General features: G+C 39.7%; 1 pseudogene; it reads right to left on the bottom strand.

Annotated features, from left to right (window-relative positions):
- Positions 1-6,014: 6,014 nt before the first annotated feature.
- LOC148019645 (UDP-glucuronate 4-epimerase 1 pseudogene) lies at positions 6,015-6,929 on the bottom strand (annotated as a pseudogene).
- Between the last annotated feature and the right edge of the window lie 11,088 nt (positions 6,930-18,017).

Here is an 18,017-nt window from a genome sequence, read left to right as displayed (position 1 = left end):
TGTCAAAGTTGAATGATAAAGTTCATGTCTTTATCTGTGATTGTGACACGCTTTGCATGGATGGTTGTAAGTTATGTATCATCGAACAAGTCAATGAGAAACCCCTCTAAAACTGTTTGTAGAGCCTCCACAGCTACATCAGTCCACCTTCCTGCTAGTGGGCCATCCCACACTTGCGCCCAAAATCTTCCCATCCCTTTCAGCTCCAAGTCTTGCATGACTTCCCAAACAACCTTATGAAAAGAACTTTTCGAGATGAGAAGCTCGTATCATTGTTGGATTCTCCTTATCTCCCAAAGGGCGACAATGGCTGGTTTCCATCTCCTCTTCTTCTATGGTGGTCCTTGTGCTCTATGGGGAGCATCTGCTATTGTACTAGATGAGGCTCCACCTTGTGCTCCAAGTGGCGGACCTTGGCGTGAGGTCTTGTTGGGGCCAAAACGGTGACATGCTTGCTTGGTGCGTGCCATGCAAGCTCAAAGAGGGCAAGATGGAGAAGAGACAAAAGTTGGGAGTGTGAGAATGGAGGAAGCAAAGAAAGAAAGATGTGAAAATGAGAAGAAGAATAAACTTGTAATCCATTTAAACCCCAAAACTAGGTTAATGCAACTTCATATGCACTGTCCATCGTGTGATTGTAAATCCATAACCTTTTATCGGAATGCAACGAAACTTCACACACACACTCCTTAGGTGGCCAAGAGCCCTTTTTTTTTTGAAAAAAAAACTTGCAAACCCTTGGTCCAAAGTGTGGCATCTAGAGCCACTTTCTTGCCATGCATTTTTCTTTTCAAAAAAAAAATTTGGGCTCTTGGCCACCTAACGAGTGCGGTGTGAAGTTTCATCGCATTCTAATATAGTTTAGTATTCTAAAAATTATCCCACACCAAAATTATGGATGGATTGATAATCGAGAAATCAATATCAGGACTACTGGCCCTTAGAAGCTTCGCACCACATAGACTATACAAAGGCATCATGAGTAAAGTCTGCAACAAGAAATGGTAAATTTTTGCATATTTTTCCTATTGAAATTGACAGTGATAACAAAAATTGTAAGTAAGAATTGAAAATAGAGTGAAGATGCACAGTCAAAGTTGAGAGCGAAGGACAAGATTAAAAATTTCATTTATATTTTAAGAGTGCATATAATAGTTTTTCACTGGGACACATAGTCATATGTACAATGCATGAGGATAACACTATGCCAAAAAAGATAACATTACAAATTGTGTTCATTCCATTGGAACGAATGCATCCTTCACTGCTTGAAGATTTCTTACAAGTTGCAAGTCCTTGGGAGTTACAGTTATGCGCTTCGCATGTATTGCACAACACTGAGCATCCATCATCAAGTCAACTAAAAAGGCCTCTGCAGCACAATGTAGAGTATGAAGACATTCTTTTGTGAAGTGATCAGGTCTATCCTGACCTTGTGTTTAAAATAAACCTCCTGCCTTTTTATGCAGTAGATGTCTTGCACAATCTCACGAATAAGTCTTGAGAAGCTCGCCTTCGAAATGATGAGATCAAAAGAGTGTTGATACCTCCTAATTTCTCTCAAGGCCACTATACTTGGCTTCCACTTGTGTTTCTTATGGGGATGCTGAGGAGGACCCTTGTTAGGGCAGCTTGAGAAAGCTGGGTTAGGTTGAGAAGGGGATGCATTTGAGCTAGTACATGCTCCAAGGGGATGAACACGATATGGAGCTCTGAGCAGAAGCTTATTTGCAATACCTTAGACTAGCCATCTTTCCTGCACAAGAGATGTGAGAACTCAATGAATAAGATAGAAAGTGAAACCCTCTTTTATATAACCCTAAACTGTAAGACTCATTCACATAGGTGCACACTCTCTCTTTCTCTCTTAAACTATGAATTGCATTCACACTGAACACATTGTTCATCTTATTATCTTAGCTCTCTTCGAATCCATTTGTTGCCTTATCGAAGCCTTGTTTCTAGCCTTTTGGCATGGTTTTCTTTAGCACTTGAGGCTTCATAACACACTCTTTTAGTGAGATTCCATCATATTTGCAGCAGTCGATTCATCAACACTTTCATTTGCTCTCTTTTGTGAGAGTTTAGCTTCATCCGCTACTATAATCCTATACCACCAAGATAGCAATTGGATCATTGGATTGCTACCATTCACCCCCCTACCATGATCGGTTTTTCTTTGGTATGCACCACACGCTATCCAATGTGAATTTTTTATCCCTTGTGTGGACTGAATTCCGATGCTTCCCTTTTTTGCAAAGTATGGCCCATGTGCCTCAAGGATATGCTACAAAGACACATATCACACATGAGTAAAACTATGCTCAATAGTTTATACAATTCATACAATTTTAAAATATTAACTTAGTACGCACCATGTAATGTGTGATAGAGCTTTTGTCTCACACCATGTTTTCATAGAAGCTATGCACAACATTGATAAATTCTTGCTTATCTTCATTGTTAAACACCATCTTACGAAGTAAGGGAGTCGATTTGTTAAGACTTATCCAAGCCTTAGCTTTGGCCAACCTTGTTTTTCCTCCATTACTTTGATCAAGAACTGCAAAATGTAACTTTTTCCACCCATCGTAGTCATGCATCCTATGAACCATGACATTCCCTTCCTCATTGATGGGTACTGAGAGAAACTTCCTAGCCTTTGCTCCTCCAAAGCAAGGCTTTTTTGGAAAGTTACCAAATTTTCCTGATCTCTTCTCATCTTTTTCAATCATCACTTGATGCTTGTGTAGCCCAATTTCTGATAGCACTCACTACACATTCCTACCCGTTGCAATGGCTTCTTTTTCTGGTTGCATCCTATAAGCAAAGCAAATGTATTCATATACAAGTTTCTCCATGATTCTAACAAAAGCATGCAATGAACAAATGTGAATATGATCCAATGGAATGTTGAAGATGGGCTTCCAAGTGGGATCTTCTCTATTACATGTCAATGCAGCACTTGTCACCCTTTGCCAGTTCTTCTTTCCATCCTTTCCTTCCACCCTCTCTGTCAAGAAATATAGACATGGATTCTTTGTATTTGCACCATTGGAGATTCCACACATGCATTTTAAAGTTTTCAAGTCTCCTGCAAGATGGCATTTAACCAATATTGACCATACCCTTCAACCGAGAGCATCTCACCATGTTCCTGATGATTGATGATGCTTGGAATGCTTATGTGCATAAAGAATGGCTACAACACCTCAAATGTTTCCTTAGGAACTTCAAATGTAGCAAGCCACCACACGTGGTGCTTGGATTGAACACTAAAGTTCCCTGGGCTGTTCTTGTCAGATTGTAAAGCTCTATTCATCAGAGTTACACTAACTCTTTCAAGCTTTACTCCTTTGGCGACCTCACTTTCTTGGAGGGTTTGTTTTCTTTTGCATAGATAGAATGAATTTTCCGATGAACGAAGGTTTATCTTCTATGTAGGCAGAAGGGGAAAATCATTTAAATAACTTTGTGAAATATGGTTTGCCAAAAGAATATTTTCTTTGTCTTTGTGTTGTGTCCTAAAAATTACATGAAGGAACCTATGATAACGGGTTAATTAATGAAGCTACTTTCATATGTCATAACTTAATATGATAGGTAATTAGAAAAATTAAGAAAATCATTTGTGGGGAGTAGGTGGGCGAGATCCTGGATGGATCCATCCTACGAATGGGTGGTCCCGGTAAGCTGGGAGCTTCTCTCAAGAGATTGAACTAAACATTAATTAGGAGAAATTAGGTAGATCCTTACCAAGGTAGGTTTTAAAACCTTGATCAATAATTATCTTAGGGGAAAGGTGTGGTGACTATGCTAGAACTTCATTAAGGTTCCCTGAATCCTAACTAGTTACTAGAAGAAAGCGTTGCACTCCATGAACCAAAGGTAACTAGGTTTGCTCTAGTCGGATGAGAAGCCCTTGTGGGACACCTCTGATGGAGCTAGCTAATGTGTTGATACCTTAGTTGTCAAGTTAGGACCTTGATCTTGCAGGTTGATCCTCATGGGGATGGCTGATACCTTCCTTTATGGGGTGGGCTTTGGGAAACCTAGATGATAGACCCCGTGCATTCTCGCAAGTGCCGGGCAAAGCCGTCTAGGATAGTTCCATGATTGACCACTAAAACGTGCTGCCAAGGAATTGTTAGGCAGGCACATGACACTCATGCTCCTCTTACCTCTCTCCCTCTCCCTCTTCTCTCTTTGTTTGAGAAAAGTCTCTTCTTTAGTTCGGGCCGATCCTCTCAACAGCTCCTCATGCCCGATATTTATAGTTAAATTGAAGGGGGGTTTTATGGCTTGTGGCCCCATATTTATAGTTCTTTATGGAGGGCAATGTAGCTATCTGGAAGCTTTCAAGTTGCAATGTGATCTCGACGATCTAATCTTTGAGGTCCAGAGATTGCTAGAGTCTTGCTCCAAATTGGGCCTCTTGTCGAATTGAGAAAAGGGGGAGATTGCTAAAGTTTTACGCTAAGATTGAGGAGGATATATATATATATATATTTCATCTTTCTAGTTTTCTCAATTTGGGAAGGGCGAGAGAGATGGCATCGTTTTCACGAAAAAGAGGGGAGGGGGGGAGGGGACAACGCCAACTCATCGACTTCTTCTCCTTCTTAAGCTTTTCTTATTAAATCTTAAGGCTTTTTTTAAAATTTATTTCTTAGTCTCTACTAGTCAAGTCTTGACTACTCAAGTTTTAAATGTGTTTGGTCGATTCCAGACTTATGAACCATGACCACTGTGCATATGACCATTTTCATGTAAAGATGTTCGTAGTTTTATGGGTTGTGAAAGGTTTCGGGTTATGGGATATAGCTTATTTTTTTCAAGACTCTACTTTTTGATACTCTAAACTCTCAAATCTTAATTACGAGAAGTTGAGAAAGTTGAAATAAAAGTCAAAATATCACATGTATGCATGGATAGTTTTATGATGTAAGAGAGGGGGGATTTAATAATGGGGAAATACTAGCTACACTGGCTAGTATATAAGGTGTTAGGGACTTGATTTTTGGACCATTTGATTATAATACACCTCCTTTTATCTTCACCTCTCTCTCCAAGATTTCATGGCTTCTTCCTCTCTCCTATGTCTTTCTCTCTCCTTTTCTAGTATTTCTCTCTCCTTGTCACTCTCTTTCTCTCTCTTCTGCACACACTCTCTCTTCTCTTCTCGCTCTCTTGTCCTCTTCTTGACAAGTGGTATCAGAGCCTATAGGTTCTTGATCCAATTGGCCAACATTCCATTCAGTCATCTTTTTTTTAGTCACACAAATTTAAGAGCCACAGGTACACAGATACAAACATGACATGGACTAGCAGTGGAGTTATCAAGGATTTTTGGACCACAAGGACTACATGTCTAGTGCATAAATGGATTCTTGGACCAAGTTTGGTGGTAGGAAGGCTGAAGTTAGCAACTCGTGGGTCATTTTTGGCCAATTTTGAAGGTATTCTCTTAAGAGACAGTGGTAAATGGAGTAGAAGAGGGAAAAGTTCTGGTACTTTTCAGGAACAATCTTTCTCTCTCTTTCTTTTAGCATTTCTCTCAAGCTTTCATGGAGGAGATCAGCCCATTCTCTTTGTGTGCCACCATTTGCAACAACAAACAACAGACCTCCATTTGACAAGAAGGATCATCCTTCATCAACAGAAGAAGTGGAAGGAGAACACAAGGAGCTGCTTCCAAAAATATCTCTCTCCCTATCCATCAGCATGGACACAAGCCAAAAATTTTGTATATCAACTAGAAGCCTCATATGTGTGTTGCAATCATTTGTCTGGCATAAGATCCACATATGTACTGAAGGCCTACATTTGCCTTGACATAGGAGAAGTGCCATTTTCTTTTGGAAGCCAGACCTACAAGCATTATAGCTTCTGAAGATCCTACAGTACCAGTGCCAATCACTTACTCTCCATCTTTCAATGGAGCATTGAAGAGCCTGGCTATCATGTTTACACATGGATCCTATAGTTCGGTGGTGACAGGGTATTCGTCCAAGTCAATTTAGTTCTGTTGAGAGAGGATAAGCTTGTCGACCTCGGGTGGTAATGAAGGAGGCCAGGTTGAGGCAGGGGTTCCCATCTAGCATTAGCACGTCACTGATATCTTCACCATGTGGCCCTTGAAATAAATTTATTGGCTGGCCCTCCACAATGTTTCTTGTAAAGGAGAAATATGCCATGTTTGGCCTACCCCAGGGACCATACACTATGAAAAGCCTTAAGGCAGTTATTGAAAGTCCATATATGTGGTTATAAGTGTGTGCAAGCACTTCATTAGCTTTCTTGGTGGCTGCATAAAGGCTTGTAGGGTGATTAGTCATGTCATCTTCAAAAAATGCCACCTTCGAATTCAGGCCATACACACTGCTTGATGATGCATATACTATAGCTGGCTGTGGTTTGGCATTCTTGCATTGCTCAAGCAAGATCACAAAGCCACCAACATTAATGTGAACATATGCAAGAGGATTCTTCAGTGCATAGCGCAAACTCCAGTCTGAGCAACCAAATGGAGAATGTGAGTAAAGTGAACCAATCCAAATAGCTTTGATAAGAGAACTTGGTCATTGAGATCACCCTCTACAATGAAGATGCCAGCTTTGTGCAAGTTTGTAGCTTGAGGCCTTTTCAGGGAAACAGGGTCGTAATCGTTAAAATTATCCAGTCATACTACTCCATCACATTGGTTTTTCAAGGCAAGTGATAGATGTGAACCAACAAAACCAGCTACTCTAGTCACAAGGACTATTAACTGTCCACCATCCTATCTAGCAACAGATTGCAAACTCTTGCTTTAGCATGTTGGCCAAGAGAATACAAAGCATTTCCAAGGCGGAAATGTGGCCTAGGATCACTAGGCTTCACCTCGCTAGCTCGCGTGAAGCTAGACAAAGCCTCTGCGTACAATGCATGATCGTATAGAGTTCGCCTTATGCCTGTATGTGCATCAAACACTTCCTCTTGAGTCTTGGATTTATCTACTTTTGCCCTGATTTTTGTTAGTTCCTTTCGAAAATTAACATAGTCATGGCCAAGCTCCTCCCAGTGGGGAATGGAATGTGCCCTTCACAAGCTAGGTGCATGCTTGTCAGCCTTTAAATTCTTTCATCCCTCAGCCCCAATGTACTTGGACTGAGGCGTGTTTCTCTCCTGACAGATAAGTGGGAAAACCACACAACCAGCATTGAGACCTTGGAAAGAATGGATACTAAGGTTGTGGCACTAGCCCAAACCCATGATAACTAGGCAATGCAGGCAAGAATAGCTACCAGCTTGGTTGTGCCACTGGCTCAGGTTTAGAGATCTCAAGCTTGGCTCTATTACATTGGAGACAATAGATTGCTCAAGAACAATCTGCAGCAAGCTTATGGAAGCTTTACAATGGTCAATTGGTCTGGATTGGATTCTAAAAAGGCATTGAAATATATCTTATAATGCCAGTCATATGGATGGGTTTTAGCTTGTCACCTAGCTTGGAGTCTCATGTACAAGTGGTGCTACATATTGTGTAGTTGTTGCTTTAAAGTTGATGGGCTACATGGTACCTGATCCAGTGTCTGGAATGTTGGCATCAACTGTTTTGGATGTGAATGGCCTTATAAAATGAAACAGTCACATCAAGAGGTTTCCAAGGAACGATAAACAAGTCATGCAATACTTGCTATGCATTCTGGATTGGGGGAGTACTCAATCTTCTTGGAGTTGGGAATCTCTGGGACAACAATGCATTGTGTGCCTTTATTAAGCTGTCAAAGTGAGTTTGGTGGTTTAGCAATTATCCAAGGGAAGTACCAGATTTGTTGCATGCTTATTATGGCCTTTGTGGGTTCAGCTGGCTTGGAGAACCATGCTTGAAAAGTTTATGCTGGAGCTAGGTATGTAAATTATAGCACCCCCCCTCCGGAGATAGCTGTACTTCCATATCTATTTCGGTTGCATCAGAGACAAGGATCCCAGGCTGCTCAGACACTATTGCATGCATTTTAGATCTCTAACTGAAAAGATTATCATGTTTAGAGAAAGGACATGCTAATGACTTCAATGATTCCAAGGAAGGGGAATTATTGACTAATTGTGCAACCCTAGAGCTTTGACCATGCTACAAAAATTTCTGAGCTAGATCTTTGATTGCTAAAGACTGATCTTGGTACTTGACAGAGATGAACCAGCTACTACTAGAGGCATCAATGCTTATCTTAGTAGTTGACATAGCTTATTGATGCCATTCACCTTGTGGAAGACAAGAACAGAAATAGAGAAGTTATGCAGCTTTGTTGATGCTCATCAAACAAGAAGATTCTGAAAGCAACTTGATTACAATGGCAACTGAGATCAATAGCTCCAGCTCTAGTGAACAAGGTTGGCTTCAAACACAGGCTAATATTGACAAACTTGGAGCTTTAATTGATCAGTATATTGCTCTTATGAAGGCGGATAGAGAAAAAGGAGCAAGACTTGAATCAAATGCTTATGCTTATGGCCAACATGTAAATGATGATGGTACACACTATGATCTGCATGCATCTTATGACTATGAACAGCAACAACATGCAAATGAACATGAGAAATATGCAAGTACATCTATATAGCATGTTAATGCTTATAGATATGATGTACCATGTCATATGCAGAGTATCACTCCATTGAACCGTGGCAGCAGAATGGCTATTATGGGCAACATACTTATGCTTATGAGCATCCACCTTTTTAGCAACATAGTCATGATTATACATGTGAACCTTTCTTAATTGAGAAACCCAATTCTTATGGACGTGGAAATAATGGTCATGCTTATCAGTACTCTTCTAGCTTTGATCAATAGCAAGCTCATAACTACCATGGTATCCTATATCCTAATCAGTTCATACTTCATGATTACCCAAATGTAATGGTGAGTTCTTTTCAAAGTGCTGATGATGAAGAAGAGAGCAATGAGCAAGCTGAACAACAAGACTAGGATAATAAGCAACATGATCAACAAGAAGATGAGCAAGAAGACCAAGAAGATGTACAAGAAGGGAACAATGAAGAGAAAGATGTACAAGCTGATGACATCGTAGCTGATGAATCACATGAGGCACTCACAGATGTAGATGGTTATGCTGAAGGTTTTAGACTCTCGGAGAAACCTCATGATGATATTATTGAGCATCAGTTTACACTTAATCAAGGTTTACAACAACCATTGAACGCATTTGATAATGAGTACCTTGATCATGGTTATGATGATTGGCATATGTCCGATGATGATGTAATACATGATTTGGGCATACATGAATATGAAGATGGCATTGTGCTTCCCTATGATCCGGGAGATTATGGATTTGATTATGGGGATACTTCATTGTATCCATTTGATCTAGGTGGATTGGAGTATGTGGTTGATGGGCATTCTCTTCTCTTGGACAATCATTATGATGTAATACCTTTTGATCTAAGAGGTAATGGATTGCTTGGGATCTCATTTAGACCAGCATCCATCTTTTTGGTAGACTCTTTCGGGTAAAGATTGGTTATCTATGGCCATATTTTAGTGCAGGGAAGATTGTAGATAGCTCGCTATTTTACACCATATTTTACTCTGAACTTTGAATAGCCAAACCCAACTTACATGGGCTGAAAGCATTTACCAAGAGTTCCATTTTGATGTGTAGCATGCCTCGATAGGAGTCAGCTACAAAAAGTTATGATAGATTTACTACGGTAGGGCCCTGTAGTAAACAACTTGACGTCCACTGTCTGCAGCTCGCATTTACTCAAGATATTTGGGTCAAATTTCATTTTTATAATTTCCCAATAAGGCCCATGTATCGTACATACCCCAATGACCCATCATACACAATAATACCTCCTCATTCATTAGTATACCCCTGTAATAATGTAGCAGAGTAGTACTCTGATCTGCTCCTGCCTAGTTATCATAAGTGCCCAAATTGTTTTTTAGGGCAAAAACCTTCGGGTGGGGATAGAATGTAAGAGAGGGGGGATTTAATAATGGGGAAATACCAGCTACACTGGTTGGTATATAAGGTGTTAGGGACTTGATTTTTGGACCATCTGATTATAATATAAGTCTCCTTTCATTTTCACCTCTCTCTCTAAGCTTTCATGGCTTCTTCCTCTCTCTTTTTGTCTTCCTCTCTCCTCGTCACTCTCTCTCTCTCTTCTACACACACACACTCTCTCTTCTACAATATCTCTCTCTTCTTCTTCTCTCTCTCATGTCCTCTTCTTGACATATGCATTATCTTTGTCCTTCTTTGGGTGTGTCGTCATCTCCTTCCACACTTAAATTGAAGTGTCCTCATGAAACAAATAAAAGAAAAACCACTGTCAAACACAAAAAACTTCTAAATTTTTTAGTAAAAAGTTCATCAATGATAGAACTGAGTCCTCGCCAAGGGAAGTCCTACCTCTGGCACACTTCCACATTAAAAACTTTAACTACTCTTCAAAGGATAGTGTTTTGTCTTCAACATTGCCTCTCAAGAACAATTGCTCAGTGAAATGGAGAAAGAAGAATGAATCCCTCTATCATGTAGCTCCAAAAATACTTGTAGGGATAATAAGGGTCTAGTAACATTGTAGCTTATGAGGATAAAACTCTAAAGAAACTTATACCCTTGCAATAGGATTTTCATTTTGAATGCTCATGATATGATGTTTTAAAACTTTAACTTATTTATTTTAGATGTTTTGTGTATTTAAATTAATTCCTTTGTTTTCCTTTTTTGTGTTTTTATAAAATTTAAAGAATGTATCTATTGTCTGTCATGCAGTTGTTGTTGCTTGGAGGACAATTGGAAATATTTCAAGGATGCTTGAGAAGATGGTTTTATCCACCATGTGAACCAAAAGGTATTCCATCAATGAATCATATCTTGTTAGTCTATTACGAAGAGAAAGGCTTTAACTTTAAAGAATAATCTTCTAATTTTCATTCTTAAATTATATTTTTTCTTTTGGGTCAACCCTATTTGTTTCTTTTTGAAAGATAATGTAGATTGAAGAGATAGAATGGGTGGATTGAGAATGAGATTGCAAGAGGAAATAAGGGACCATTTAAGGAGGGGGGTAAAATAAGGACAAGATAGAGGAGGCAAGATGAGTGAGGGTTGAGTATATGGAGTTTTCATGAAGTTGTGCATGGGGAGAGAGTTGGGCATGGTAACAATCATTGAAACAATGTACGTGAGGAGGCATAACCATGAAGGTAAAGGTAGGGAGATAGAAGGGGGGTGATGAGAGATGGGATCATATGGTAATGAGAAATGCACCAAGGCAAGGTAAAAGGGCTAGTGGTATGTAGAATTAGGAAGTTGAACAAAGTATGGAAAAAATCCTTTAAAGTACATGTTTTTATTCCTTAATTATTATGTTTGAGTTGTTTCTTTATAAGGCTTTTCTTAAAATCCTAGGGCTCAATACATGTTTTAGGCCATTTTTTAGGTGCTTGATTTTCTTGTGGACTTGCTTGTGTCTCTTCTTGGCCTTTGGTAGTAAGCCAACCTTGATGCTCTCCTGCATGGAAGCCTAGCTAGCCCATATGGATTTTCCAATGCCCATGGGTTGTAGTATCCTTTTGCACATGCATGTACCAAAAACATGCTTCACCAACTCCTTTTTTATAAAAATTAACGTGTGCATATTCAAGGTGATGGTCGAAGCACACATTACTTTTGATAGGGTCTTTAGGAGGATAGATAGTTAAGCCCACATGTTTGGGGTGAATGTGGCATGGACAATGGCTATGTCACTAGTGGAGATCTAGCCAATGTAGTGCCCTATCAAGGCATCTTTGCCAAACACTCCCTAGCCCTTTTGGGGACTTGCAAATTCATCAACATCAAGCATGGGCTATATTGACATGAAGTTTTCTCAAAATAATATGCATAGTAAAGTGTATATGCACTATTGATATACTTACTTCTTGCTTGGCATTGGTGGCAACCTCCAAGGGTTTGGAAAAGTCTAGACTTGACTTAGACTTGTTGATTAGGGGAGTTGGTTGCTCTTCGAGGGGGGGTACTTGTCCTACCACCAAGCTGGATTTCACTACTTCTAACTATTGGGTGCTTATTGTGGTGTACTTTGCCAAGTCAACAATATCCCTAATAGCTATGAGTATACCATCTTTGTATCTTCAAGCTTGGGATTGCTATACTCTATAGGACAATCATTAGACATGAGGGAATTTTCATTTGCAATTGAGAACATCAACAATGCCTCATCCTCTCGTACTTCAAATTTTTTTTCCACATCATGGAGAAACACAAATTCTTTGTCATTGATGAAGACTTTGCTCATGCTATCTATGCAATAATTTGTATTGACAGTAGAGGGGGTACATCCTCCTACTCACCCAAGCCACTTCGCAAGGTGTTGTCCACAAAAATTGTAGCTCTATTGACCATAAGGTCTAGATTTTTTGCATCTTTTGCAACCTCGAATTTCTCTTTGGTGTTATCCAATGGTGAAGGCTTTGGTTTAAGGACATCTTTTAGCAACCGTCCCACCTCTTGTTCATCACCCACTTTGACTGGAGGGGGTCTTCACCTTCGTTGAGCAATAAAACAAAGATGCTCATCTAGGAGATGTTGTCGATACCATGTTGATCAATGCCATATTTCCTAGCCTACCAAGGAGTGAGATGTTTGAAGTAGACAGGGGTGAGATTTGCACATAAACAACCGAGTTGTTTGTGAAATTCCTTTGTTCCATTGATGCACTTTAAGAGTTTGCAAGATACCCATTCCTCAATGAAAAATCCTCAAAGCCAAAGGTATAGTCTTGAATGTATGTATTCATATACTCAATAGGGTACTGCAAGCTTGGACCATGCTAGAATACCATATCATAATACTTGATATTGGGACAAAGAATTTGGTAGAGATCTGAACTCTCGACGATTCCATGCCTTGAAGAAATTGCATGAAGCTAACAAGAGTGTGATCCATCATGGGAGGGGGGTGTATGAGGTAAGTGCAAGGGTGCTTGAGAGAGGAGAAGTGATTGGGGAGTTAGAATATGAAAATGAGGCCAAGTGATTGGTTTTTATAAGCAATGGACTTAAAATTTTAGTTTTTAAAAATCTGTTAAACTAAAAAATCACAAAATCATTTAAAATTTTAGTTTTAAAATAGTGAATTGAAAAGTTAAAAAAAATCACAAGACAATACAAAATATACATTGTTAGAGAATCTAAAATATATATAAACAATGAAAATATAAAATCTTTCAACCTATTAATCGTAATTTTTTGATACACTATTTGTCTCCACACAAATTCTACCTTGCTGTAAAGTATCTAATACAATATAATTATTCTTTATTCTTTTTTCCATTTGAAAGACAAAATTTAAATAAAATTAAAAATATTGTGCCCCAATCAAAACAAGACAATTCCAGTATTATAGCTCACTTTTCTACCACCAATACAACACTTAAAGCTCATTGCACAAATGCTTCCCATCAAGACAAGATGCTCCCTCAAATTTAGGAGATTCCAACAATCACTCATTGTGACCGAATCAATCATTCCACCTAGCACATGGATTTGAATATCAAATGCTTTTTCCATATATTCAATGGACTCCAAGGGATTCTTTCTTCATCCAACGTCGATAATAGAAGCGCATGTACAATGATGAACGTGTAATTAAGTAATAGAAGATAACAATAGAGAGCACCACTTTGCATGAAAAGATGTCACATTTGTGCACCCCACCCACCTCATTCCATCCTTCTTCAAAATTGGAATCAAGAAAAGTTCTCACTTATGTCCTCACAAATAAACATGGAGTGACATTAATGCATGCTAGTGGTCTTGAAGATATAAGTAAAAACATGAATTGGTTCAAATCACGAACGACAACTGATCTTGAAGCTGTTTAGAATTTCAAGGATCTATGACTGTCATGTATGATCTTCAATTTTAATGTTTGAAGTGTCCACTCATCCAGAAGGGTGCATTTCAAAGAATTCAAAGATGGACAAGGAAGTAATTTAAGAGCACCATATGAAGTAACTAACATAGGCACTATATACATGAACTTATAGAAGAAAATCTTGTGATGTAAAAGATATTGCAATACTTTCCAATCATCATTCTCTCACCCACATTCACATGTAGAGGTTTGTATCTCAGAGGTTGCTGATCCTCAACAAGATTTGAAGGTAAAATGTTTGAAAGGAGAGAAGATGTAAAAATCTAAAAAACATATGAGATGTTAAGAACATAAAAATAGTGACTCACAACTCGAGGGGTAGAATTGTTGAGTTGCCCCAAGAGATAGCTTTGCATCTTCTTCAGGAGGAACTTCAAGAGAAGCTGTCTTCTACTCAAATGCTGGAAGAGGTAGAGGCAGAGGTAGAGGAGGCCGATTTGGAGGCCGTGGCAGAAATCAGAATATGCAGCAAACTCAAGAAAACCAGTCCTATGGAGGAGGACGTGGTAACTCTAGAGGTAGGGGGAGCCAAAGAGGTCGTGGTGGATGGCAAAGAGGCCAAAATGCAAACAGTAATATTGAATGCTACTACTGTGGTAAAATGGGTCATATGGCTAAAGACTGCTATAAAAAGCAGAATGACATCATGAATGGAAAACTGCAACAAGGGAATTATGCATCTTCTAGTAGACAGGGTGATGACAGAAATGAGCACTTGTTTATGGTGCAGCACATGAACAATTCTGTGACAAGTGCAGAAGAAAGCAATGATGTATGGTATGTTGACTCAGGTGCATCAAACCATATGACAGGTCATGCAGAATGGATGGAGGATGCAAGAAAAATGGAAAAACCAGGATTTGTGGAGACTGGTGATGACACTGCACATCCTATTGTGCAGATTGGAAAAATTCCTTTGTCTATGCAGGATGGGAAAAAGAAATACCTGTCCGATGTATTTCATGTCCCGAATATCACCAAGAATCTAGTTTCTGTTGGTCAAATGGTTGAACACGGCTTGCAGGTCAGATTTAATCCTCATGGATGCTTTGTTGAGGATATGAAAAATAAAGGTCGCTTGATAGCAAAAGGAAAGAAGAAGGGCAGAATGTTTACATTGGATGTAGACATGTCTGAATTGAGTGCAGCAATGTTTGCACATGGGACCGGTGTAGTTGCAGATATTGATATCTGGCATAAACGCATTGGTCATGTTAATGTACAACGACTTAAATCAATGCAGGCCCAAAATATTGTTACAAGTTTGCCAAAATTCAAGGTTGCAGAAATGCATAAGGTATGTGAAGCCTGTCAGTTTGGAAAACAGGCAAGGAAACCATTTCCTAGACATGTTCAAGAGAGTGAGAAGCCATTGGAATTAATCCACTCTGATGTGTGGACTACTAAAGCTGCGTCTCTTGGCGGCTGTCATTATTTTGTCAGTTTTATTGATGACTATAGCAGAAAAGTTTGGGTGTATTTTATGAAAAAGAAAAGTGAAGTTTTTGGGCATTTCAAAACTCTTAAAGCTATGGCTAAAAAAGAAACAGGTTTGCAGATAAAATGCCTAAGGTTAGATGGAGGGGGAGAGTACCTCTCAAATGAGTTTGCAAGGTTCCTGCAGGAGCATGGCATAAAGCAGCAATATTCATGCAGTCATACCCCACAACAAAATGGAATTGCAGAAAGAAAAAACAGGCATATTGGAGAGGTATCTCGTGCCATGCTCAACGAAAAAGACTTGCCAGATTTTTATTGGGCTGAAGCAATTGCTACAGCAGTCTACATAATGAACAGGATTCCCACTGCAGCAATACATGGAATGACTCCAGAGGAGAGGTATACAGGTAGAAAACCAGATATTTCTCATTTGAAAATTTTTGGTTGCATTGCCTATGTACATGTGCCAGATGAGTTGAGATCCAAGTTGGATCCAAAAGCTGAGAAGTGCATCTTTATTGGTTACTCTCTGCAGCAAAAAGGGTATAGATGCTATAACCCTTCTACTCGTAAGTTTACAATGAGTAGAGATGTTGTTTTTGATGAGATGAGTAGTTGGTATAAACCAGTAAATGTGATTGATAATGTAGATGCACAAAATGGTAATGCTGCACAGAATTCACAGCAGCAGTCACAAAATATTAGTGGACCTGGAGCATCCTCTAGCAGTGGTTCACATTCTTCGCCATGGACAAGCAGATTGAGATCAGGAGAATCTTCTCAAAGCAATGCAGATAGTGGTATGCAGGTATCACGAAAAGGAAAAGAGAAGGTTGATCAGCCCATGTTTGATGTGAATGCAGGTCACTCTTATGTGGATGGTGAATCCAGTGGCTCAGAACAGAGCATTGATGATGAGTTGGGTATCCCCTCTATTATTACACCTGGAGTAAGGAAGACCAGGGATGTTTTGAGAGCACCTGGAAGTGAGCCTACTTTGCGTAGGTCTACCAGAGCTAGGTATCCTGTGGATAGGCTGAAATATGATGGATTTACAGCCATTCACTATGCATATATGGTCAAAGTGATACAGGAACCAGAACCCACTTCTTTTGAGCAAGCCATGGGAAAAGAAAAATGGGAGAAAGCCATGGATGAAGAAATGGATGCCTTGGAAGCAAATGCTACATGGGAATTGGTACCTTTGCCTAAAGGAAAAAATACAATTGGCTGTAAGTAGGTCTATAAGGTGAAGCACAATGCAGATGGTTCTGTGAACAGATACAAGGCAAGATTAGTAGTCAAGGGGTATGCACAAACATATGGCATTGACTATGAAGAAACATTCAGTCCGGTTGCAAGGATGGCAACCGTAAGAGCAGTCATTGCTATGGGTGCATCAAAGGGATGGTCTTTACATCAGATGGATGTAAAGAATGCCTTCTTGCATGGTGATTTGCAAGAAGAGGTCTATATGGAGCAGCCACCAGGTTATGTGCATGCTGTTCATCCTGAGTTTGTTTGCAGGTTGAAGAGAGCCTTGTATGGCTTGAAGCAAGCACCTAGAGCATGGCCTGACAAGATAGGACAGTATCTTGTCACTATTGGCTTTCAGATTTCCAAGGCAGATTTCTCACTTTATGTGAGAAAAACAGAGAAAGGTATTATGCTACTTGTCATTTATGTTGATGATTTGATTATGACAGGTGACAGTGATGAAGATATCCTTCATGTGAAAATGCTATTGAAGCAGAAGTTTGAGATGAAGGATTTGGGAGAGCTGCGTTATTTCTTGGGCATTGAGGTGATTAGATCACCAAGTGGGATACAGCTCTTGCAGAGGCAGTATGGATTGGACATGCTGTCCAAATATGGGATGACAGGCTGTAAGCCTATTTCAGTTCCTTTGGAGCAGAATGTGAAGCTGAGCACAGATGCAGGTGAGCTTCTAGAAGACCCTACTATGTACAGACGCATAGTAGGAAGTTTGATTTATATGACTATTACCAGGCCAGATTTAAGCTATGCTGTTGGATTGGTAAGTCAGTTTATGCAGGCTCCAAGGAAACCACATTTGGATGCGGCTAGACGCATACTCAGGTATGTGAAGTCCACATTGCAGTATGGACTATTTTATGAGACTGGGGTTCAGATACAGTTGCATGGATACACTGATGCTGATTGGGCTGGTAGTATCTATGATAGACGATCTACCAGTGGATATGTGTTCTCTTTTGGGAGTGCTGCAGTTACTTGGAGCAGCAAGAAACAGCCTACAGTTGCCTTGTCGAGCACAGAGGCTGAGTACAGGGGTGCAGCAATGGCTGCATGTGAGGTAGCTTGGTTGCATAAGCTACTTTATGATATGCATCAGTCTACATATGGGCCAGTTGTCATTTATTGTGACAACATGAGTAGTATACACTTGGCAAATAACCTAGTCTATCATGCTAGAACAAAGCACATTGAGGTGCATTATCACTATGTGCGAGAGAGGGTTTTACTAGGTCTTATTGATCTAGTTTATGTCAGCACAGAGGATCAGGTAGCTGACATATTCACAAAGGCATTGGGCGCAGAGAAGCTACGCAAGTTCAGAGACATGCTTGGTGT

Source organism: Lygodium microphyllum, chromosome 19 (genome assembly GCF_053477565.2).
Source record: "Lygodium microphyllum isolate KBCC chromosome 19, Lygodium_microphyllum_v1.1.10, whole genome shotgun sequence".
Taxonomy (NCBI): domain Eukaryota; kingdom Viridiplantae; phylum Streptophyta; class Polypodiopsida; order Schizaeales; family Lygodiaceae; genus Lygodium; species Lygodium microphyllum.
This window is presented reverse-complemented; position numbering and strand designations above follow the sequence as displayed.